We start from the raw sequence: 8,791 nt of genomic DNA, 5'->3' as shown, positions 1-8,791 counted from the left end.
CACCATCAGCATTTTTATCAAAGTCATTCAACAAGTCTCAAGGAAGTTCCAAATTTTCCCACATTTTCCTGTCTTCTTCTGAGCCTTCCAAATTGTTCCAACCTCTGCCTGTTACCCAGTTCCAAAGTTGCTTCCACATTTTTGGGTATCTTTTCAGCAATGCCCCACTCTACTGGTACCAATTTACTGTATTAGTTTGTTTTCATGCTGCTGATAAAGACATATTTGAGACTGGGCAATTTACAAAAGAAAGAGATTTATTGGACTCACAGTTCCACATGGCCAGGGTGGCCTCACAATCATGGCAGAAGGCAAGGAGCAGCAAGTCACATCTTACATGGATGGCAACAGACAAAAAGAGAGCTTGTACAGGGAGACTCCCATTTTAAAAACCATCAGATTTCGTGAGACCTATTCACTATCATGAGAACAGCATGGGAAAGACCAACCCCCATGATTCAATAATCTTTCATCGGGTCCCTCCCACAACATGTGGGAATTATGGGAGCTACAAGATGAGATTTGGGTCGGGACATAGAGCCAAACCATACTATTTAGTTTCTAAAACTTGGGAGATCTTCCAGATATCTTTTTGTTATTGATTTCTAATTCCATGTAGTCAGAGAACATATTTTGCATAATTTGAATTTTTAAAAGCATATTGTTCTGCGGCCCATGACATTGTTGTAAATATTCCACAAAAACTTAAAAAGAATAGGTATTCTGTTGTCGACGAGTGGGGTGTTCTACAAATATCAATTAGGCCAAGTTAATTGATGGTGTTAAGGCTTCTACATTCTTACTGATTATCTGGGTTCTTGTTCGATCAATTATTGAGAGAGAGGTGTTGAAATCTCCAACTATTTGTGCAGTTCTCCTATTAGGTTTTTATCAGTTTTTGCTTCATGTATTTTAAAGCTCTATTATTAAGTGTATATACATTTAAAATTGTTGTATCATCTTGATGAGTTATCTTCTTTAACATTATGAAATGACTATCTCTGGTAATATTCTTTGCTCTTAAATCTATTTTGTCTGATATTAATATGGCTTCTCTAGCCTATTTCAATTAGTGTTAGCATGGTTTATCTTTTTTTACATTTAATGTATTTGTCATTATGTTTCAAGTGTGTTTTCTTGTAGACAGCATCTAGTAGGGTATTGCTTTTGAATTGTTTGTGTCTAACAATCCCACCTTTGACCATTTACATGTAATGTGATTATTGGTATGATTGATAAAATCTAGGGCCTTGTTGTTTGCTTTCTATCTGTCCCATCTGTTTTTTTTCCTTTTACTCTTGTCATCTACTTCTGAACTAACCACATGTTATCTCCTTTGTGAGCTTACTAGCTATAACTGTGCTTTTTTGGTTGTTGCTTCAGGGTTTATAATATATATCTTTAATTTATTATACTATACCTTCATGGAATATTTTATCACTTCATCTATAGTTTAAGACCTTTATTTCAATTTCTTCTCTCCTGCTTTTATACTTTTGTTGTCATTCATTTTAATGTACATATATTGTATATTTTGTGATATACTGTTATTAGTTTGCTTTAAACAGGTAATAATCTTTTAAAGAGATTTTTAAAATAAGAAACACGTTTTATATATTTTAAGTAGAAAAATATTTTATATTTGCCTACATATATACATTTCTGGCATTCTTTTATTCTTTTTTGTATATTCAGATTTCCATCTGGTATTCTTTTTCTGCCTAAAGGGCTTCAACATTTCTTGTATTGTAGATCTTGTAGTGATGAATTCTTTCAGCATTTGTGCATGTGAAAATGTATTTTACCATATTTTGTCTTGCTTTATTTTGCATATTTAGAAATTTTTGACATGAGAGTCTTTTGGAGGGGTACAGCTTTATTGACCTATAACTTGCATACCATACAATCCACCCACTTGAAGTGTACAGTTCTGTGGTTGTTAGTATAGTCGGAGATATGCAGCCTTCACCACAATCAATCTTAGAACATTTCCATCACCCCAAAGAGAAACGCTGTACACTTCATCTGTCAGTCCTTGAGTTCCCATCTCTTCCAGCCCTGGGCATCCTACTTTCTGAGTCTACAGATTTTTCTATTCTGAAAATGTCATCTAAATGGAACCACACAGTATGTGGCTTTTTGTGGCTAAGTTCTTTCATTTAGAAAAATGCATTCAAGGGTCACTTATGTTGTAGTATATATCCTTATTTCGTTCCTTATTGTATTGATATACCTACCATAGTTTATACCTACCATTAATTCATCAGTTGAATGAACATGTGGGTTGTTTTCATTTTTTACTTTCATGAATAATGCTGTTACGAGCATTGGTGGACAAGGTTTTGTGTGGCTATAAGTTTTCAGTACTCTTGGTTATATAACTAGGGGTAGATTTATTGGGTAATATAGTAATTCTATGTTTATCTTCTTGAGGAACTGCTATTTTCCAAAGTGCCTGTACCACTTGATATTCCTACCAGCAATGTATATGTGTTTCCATTTCTCCACATTCTTGCCAACATCTGTTATTCTCTTTTATCTTATAGCCAACCTAGTAGTTAGGAAGTAGTGTCTCATTGTGGTTTTGATTTACACTTCTCTACTAGCTAATGATGTTGAGTATCTATCCTTTCATTTGCATAAGGGCCTTGAATATTTTCTTTGGAAATATTCCAATCCTTTGCCCATTTTGGTTTTGTTTTGTTTTATTTTGAGATGGAGTCTAGCTGTGTCACCCAGGCTGGAGGGCAGTGGTGCAATCTCGGCTTACTGCAACCTCCTCCTCCCAGGTTCAAGTGATTCTCCTGCCTCAACCTCTCAAGTAGCTGGGATTACAGGCGCACGCTGCCACGCCCAGCTAAATTTTTTGTATTTTAGTAGAGACACGGTTTCACCGTGTTGCCCAGGCTGGTCTAGAACTCCTGAGCTCAGGCAATCCCCCTGCCTCGGCCTCCCAAAGTGCTAGGATTACAGGTGTGAGCCACCACACCTGGCCCCTTTGCCCATTTTCAAATTGGGCTATTTATTTATCTTTTTGTTACTAAGTTGTAAGAGTTGCTTGTGTATTCTAGGTACAAGTCCTTTATCAGATATATTACTTTGAAATATTTTCTTCTGTTCTTTGTGACTGTCTATTCATTTTTCTTTTTTTAAATTTTGTTTTGATATAATGTCTTTTCATTCTCTTGATGGTAGCCTTTGAAGCGTAGAAGTTTTATATTTGATCAAGTCTAATTTATCTGTTCTTTTCTTTTGTTCCTTGTGCTTTTGGTGTCATAGATGAGAAACCATTGCCTATTCCAGGATTTACCCCTAGGTTTTCTTCTAAGAGTCTTATGGTTTTAGCTATTACATTTAGGTCTGTGATCCATTTTGAGTTAATTTTTATATGTGGTAATGAGGTAGGTTTCAACTTAATTCTTTTGCACATGGATATTCAGTTGTCTTAGCATCATTCATTGAAAAGACTTTACCTCATCTTTGAAAGACTTTACCTCATCTTTGGTATATAATTCCAGAATGTCAACTTTATTTTCTTTCTGAACTTAAAAATGTTGATCTACTGCGTTCTAGCTGACATGGTTCTGAAAAGAAGTATACTGTCATTTTTATCTTTGCTCCTTTCTATATATTATGTATATTTTCTGTAGATCCTTTTCAGGTTTTTTTCCTTACCACTGGTTTTAGCCAATTTGATGGGCATTGGTGGATTTTTTTTGTTTTGTGTGTGTGTGTGTTTTTTTTTTTTTTTATGTTTCCTGTGCTTGGGGTTTGTTGGGCTTCTTGAATCTGTGAGTTTTCATTAAATTTGGAATACCTTCACTCATTATTTATTCAAAAATGTTTTCTGTCTCTTCATCTCCTTCAGAGACCCCAATTACACATATATTGGACTGGTTGAAGTTGTGCACACTGACGGTCTATTCATTTCTTTCCGTCTCTTTATTCTTCATGTTTCATTGTTTTATTTTTTTTCTTTTTAAAAGTTTTTGTTTTTCTTTTTTTGCTTTGTACATCTATCAGCTCATACCTATGGGTTTCATTGTGAGGAGTTTATATTGCTACATCTTCAAGCTCACTAATATTGTCTTCTGTAGTATACAATCTTCTGTTAATCCTATCCAGTGTATTTTTTATCTCAGGCATTGGTTTTTTTCACCTAAGTTTGAATTCAATTGTTTTTATATCTTGCTTCTCTTTTACATACGTATGTTTTCCTATAGCATTTTGAACATATGGACTATAACTGTGTTTAAATACTTGTGTAATAATTCTATCATTAGTGTCTTTTTTTTATAATTTCTATTGATCGATTTCTCTTCATTATGGGTTGCATTTTCTTACTTCTTTGCATACCTTGTAATTTTTCACTGCATTCCAGACATCATGAATTTACCTTGTTGAATGTTAGATATTTTTGTATTCTTTTAAATACGCTAGAGCTTTATTCTGGAATGCAGTTAATTTACTTGGAAGCATTTTGATCTTTTCAAGGCTTGCTTTTAAGTTTTGCTAGGCAGGACCAGAGTAGCCTCTAATCTTGGGCTAATTTTTCCCTTTTACTGAATACTTTACTTGATGCCCTGTTTATTACAGATTTTTCTACTCTGGCTGGTGATAATACAAACTGTTCTGCACTCTAACAATTGTCTCTTCCATTCCTCCCTGGCGTTCTTTCCCTGGCATCAGCTAGTTCCTCACACATATATGCTTATTGTTACTCAGCTGAAGACTTGAAGGAAATCCTCTGTAGATCTCTGGAGCTCTCTCTGTACGATTCTCTCTTCTTCGTGCAGCTTTTTTTTTTTTTCCTCTCTTGGACTCTGCCCTGTGAACTCTAGCTACATTGGCTTCCTCAGACTCTCAAATCTGTCTCTTTAACTCAAGAAGATTTCCTATTTAAGTTTCCCTTCCCTGGCTGTGTCCTGGAAATTCTGCAGGCAGTAAGCAAGGACAATCATAGTACTCATCTCATCTTTCAAGTTTATCTTAGGGATTACTGTTCTATATTGCTTATTGTCCAATGTCTGAAAATATTTCATACATTTTGTCCAGGCTTTTAGATGTTTAATGTGAAAGGGTAAATCCTGTCCCTGTTACTCCATCTTGGATGGAAGCTATAGTCCTCAATAAATGTTTTACTCCATTCTCTAAACACTGAGTGATTTCATCATTGGTCATAGACTAGGTTCTTACTGGTAACTTCAGTGTTAGACCTTCTGGATGTTCATGGCTAGGCACCATGGCAAGTTTACAATGATATATGTTATTGTGATGTCTCCTATTTGTTTCAGATATCTCTTGTTTTCTCATTTAGACTGCAAATTCCCTGAGGTCAGAAACCCTCCAATCTTATATTTCTATGTATCTTCCACCCAAAACTAGACAAATTTATTTTTAACTCTTACTCAATCTTTACCCATTTGAAAATTCCATTTGAAGTGTTACCAAATAATACACGTAAGATTAGAGTTTATGTTAAACATCAATACCATGTATTCAAATGCTATGAGTGAAAATGAATGCTGATTCATCCCCTAATTTTATAAACTCTAGGAGGAAGAACCACCACCCCTACCTTCATTGTGGTCAGTTGAGAACTGTCTTCTAATTATCCACCGGCTTGTCAATATCTTTTTAAGAAAGTAATTTTTTCAAAAATGTAGATAAATCAAAACCCTATAAAATCTACACACTTAAGTAGCTAGTTCTTCAGTAACAGAGAGCTCTGACCTTTCATGTAAAAGCACAGTAAATATTAGTCAAATTAAATATTATTCACTTTGTAAAGTAATAATATTCAATTAGATCATTTTGGAATTTTGTTTTTTTCATCAACGAATTGTTATTAATTCTAATCTAAGGAGAAATAAGATAAAATCATGTTTTAAATCTGCTTTAATATTCTGGTAGTATATAGGGAAAAAATACGTGCTATTTCATCCACTCCCTCTGCAACAAATACACCCTCATTCAACAGTAAATACTTTTCAGGTTCTGTCTTTGGTGTTAAGGATGCCGCTGAGGGGAAGACACCAAATGCCTTTGTTTTCATGGTATATTCCCTCTTGGTACTATTCATTTTATGGATGCTTTATTTAGATTAATAGCATAATATATTTATAATATGTGAAGATCCATGGGTTTATTCAACAAACCATTTGTTGAGTACCTTATATATTCCAGACATTATTCTAGGCACTGACATTACAGCAGTGAACAAAACAGACAAATCCCCTGCTTTCATGGAGCTTATATTGGAGGTTGGGTGGCAGTAAAGTAGATAAATATAAGGCAGGTGGTAAACGCTCTAAAGAAAAATAAAGCAGGGTGATGAGCCACCTAGTCATGAGAAGGAGTTCTGTTTTATGTAGGGGTATCAGGGAAGGCCTCACTTGTAAGATATGGCACTGTTACAAAGACACGATGAAGTGAGGAAACTAGTTAGCCAGGCAGATTATTTGGGGAATTATTCCAGACTGAAGGAACATTGCAAGTGCAGATACATGAATGCAGGATTAGGCTTGGTGTATTTGGGTGGAACCAACAGAGCAAGGGAGGAGTGTCAGGAAATGAGGGAAAAAGGAGAGAGGAGTAAAATTAAATAAGACAGTATACTCCATAAAAAAGTAATTGCATTTTACTTGGAAATGGAAAGCCACAGGAAGGTTATGAGCAGGGGAGAGACATTACCACATTTATCATAAAACTATTGCTTTAGCTACGATTGAGACTGACTTTGGAAGGGTAAGAGCAGAAGCAAGAAAATGACAAGGCTATTGCAGTTATTCGGGTGAGAGATGGGTGGCCTGGCCTGCACTGCTGGCACTGGAGATGGGGAGAAGTGGTCAGATTCTTAATATTTCAAATATTTATGCTGAGTGAAAGAATCAGACAAAGAATGTATACTGTATTATTCCATTTATATCAAATTCTAGAAAATGCAAACCAATCTGCAGTGACAGAAGGTTGTCTGAAGACAGTTGGAAGAAGGGAGGGAGGGATTGATTATAAAGGATCATAAGAACTCTTTCAGAGGTGATGAATATGTTAATTAACTTCATTGTGGTAATGGTCTCATGGGTGTAGACATATGTCAAAAATTATCAAATTGTACCCTTTAAACATGTGCAATTTATTGTAGGTTAATTACACTTCAATGAAGCTATTAAAAAAGACATGGGATTGTCTGATGGATTGGACTCGGGTGTGAGAGAAAAGAGGTCAAGGATGGTTTGTATGTTTTTGGCTTAAGCACCTGAAAGATAGGAATTAAATTGTCATTCCTATTCCTGTCTCAAATAGGGAAGACTGAAAGGAGCAGAGTTTGAGAGAAAAAAATAGAGTTTGGTTTTCAACATATTGTTAGAGATGCCTATTAGACACATCTAAGATATTAAAACCAATAAATACACAGTAGAAAAGAAATGAAGAATGAACAGAACTACTACTTGGATAGAGAGTGCTTGTCCATGACCTTACCAAATGTGTATTTTCTCAGGACAGCATTGGAGTTACATTGGCCCAATAGGATCTCTCACGGCTCCTACAGACAAAAATTAGTGAGCATCTGTTTACTGTTTTTTCCTTATTCAGTATAATGGATTGCACAGACAAGCCACATTCTTTCTTCTTGCTTTTAAATAATACGATTTGTTTGGGAAACCAGCTGCTGGGTTTGTTGTTCAAGGTTGATGAATAACCTTAGAGACTGCAATGAGAAGCTCCTGGTCACAGAAAAATGCCAAGTTCTTCAACCAGGGCTGGAGAGCATTGTAGCCACTCTTCTCTGGGCTGACCTGCTCATGCCATCCCCCGCTTTTTTAATTGCACATATAAATAATCCAGTTATAATATGATTTAAATAAGATTTTGTTTTCCTACTCAGAAAAAAAAGTACAAAAATTGCTTGTTGCTTGATGGAGGCTTTACAGAGTTGTGATTAAAAAGGAGCATACCACCTGGGTTTGAATCTTAGCTCCATCACTCACTAGGTGTTTGAATGCCTTATGGTAGTCATCTCTGAAGTGGGGATCATAATAGGACCTACTACTCTAAGGTGATATTGTTGTGAAGATTAAATTAATCTTAATTCATATGTAGAAAGACCCTAGAATAACAACTGGGCATAAAGTACTCAATAAATGTTAGCTGCTATTAACTAGTTTTCCCTACTCTGACATTTATTGTTTAGTTATTTTCATGTCAGTTGGTTTTCACTAAGTCGTGGACTTGTTTAGACAAGGTTCTTTCTCACACCACCCTGGGTGCTTTATACAATGTCAGGTATGAAATAAGTACAAAATGGAAGCTCATCACACTGTTATTGAATTAGTTTACTTTTTCCCTATGGATATAGATCTAGGAATCTCAAGATCTCAGCCCAAGGAACATTACCCATTTCTATTAAAGACCAAGCAGGCCACAGGCTCTGATTTACATCCTCAGCCCCCTATTCCATTCACCTCTCCCTTTCGTAAAGAGCATCACGGGATGGTGCCCCCAAGGAAGCCCTGGGAGGCTGAAGGGGAGGGAGCCTGAAACCAGAGACTAACAGTGGCAAATCGCGGGTGGGATTTGGTAGTTCAGAAAAGGAGGTACCATACCAAGAGTGGGGGTAGCGGGGTGAAGTGGAGGGGCGCTGGTTCGGGACAGGCCACAAACCAGAAGCTGCAAGAAAGGGCCAGAAGGGACCTGTTGAGATGGCGCAGGGTTGAGGGACCCTAGCGCGCAGGGAGGGGTGAACAACGAAGGGAGTCACGCGGGGGTTCTGCGAGGGACTGGGGCAAAG

General features: G+C 36.3%; 1 long non-coding RNA gene across 1 annotated transcript in view; it reads right to left on the bottom strand.

The window, feature by feature from the left end:
- LOC108528261 (uncharacterized) overlaps positions 1-8,717 on the bottom strand; it is a 20,760-nt gene extending 12,043 nt beyond the window's left edge. The window contains exons 1-2 of the long non-coding RNA XR_001885083.1: positions 8,607-8,717; positions 7,483-7,546 (exon numbers count right to left, since the gene is read on the bottom strand). This is a non-coding gene — a long non-coding RNA (uncharacterized LOC108528261). The remainder of the gene's footprint in view (positions 1-7,482; positions 7,547-8,606) is intronic.
- Between the last annotated feature and the right edge of the window lie 74 nt (positions 8,718-8,791).

The sequence above is a fragment of the Rhinopithecus bieti genome, unplaced genomic scaffold (genome assembly GCF_001698545.2).
Source record: "Rhinopithecus bieti isolate Rb0 unplaced genomic scaffold, ASM169854v2 scaffold_1673, whole genome shotgun sequence".
NCBI lineage: Eukaryota > Metazoa > Chordata > Mammalia > Primates > Cercopithecidae > Rhinopithecus > Rhinopithecus bieti.
Note: the sequence above shows the minus strand (reverse complement) of the source record. Positions and strands in the feature narration are given on the sequence as shown.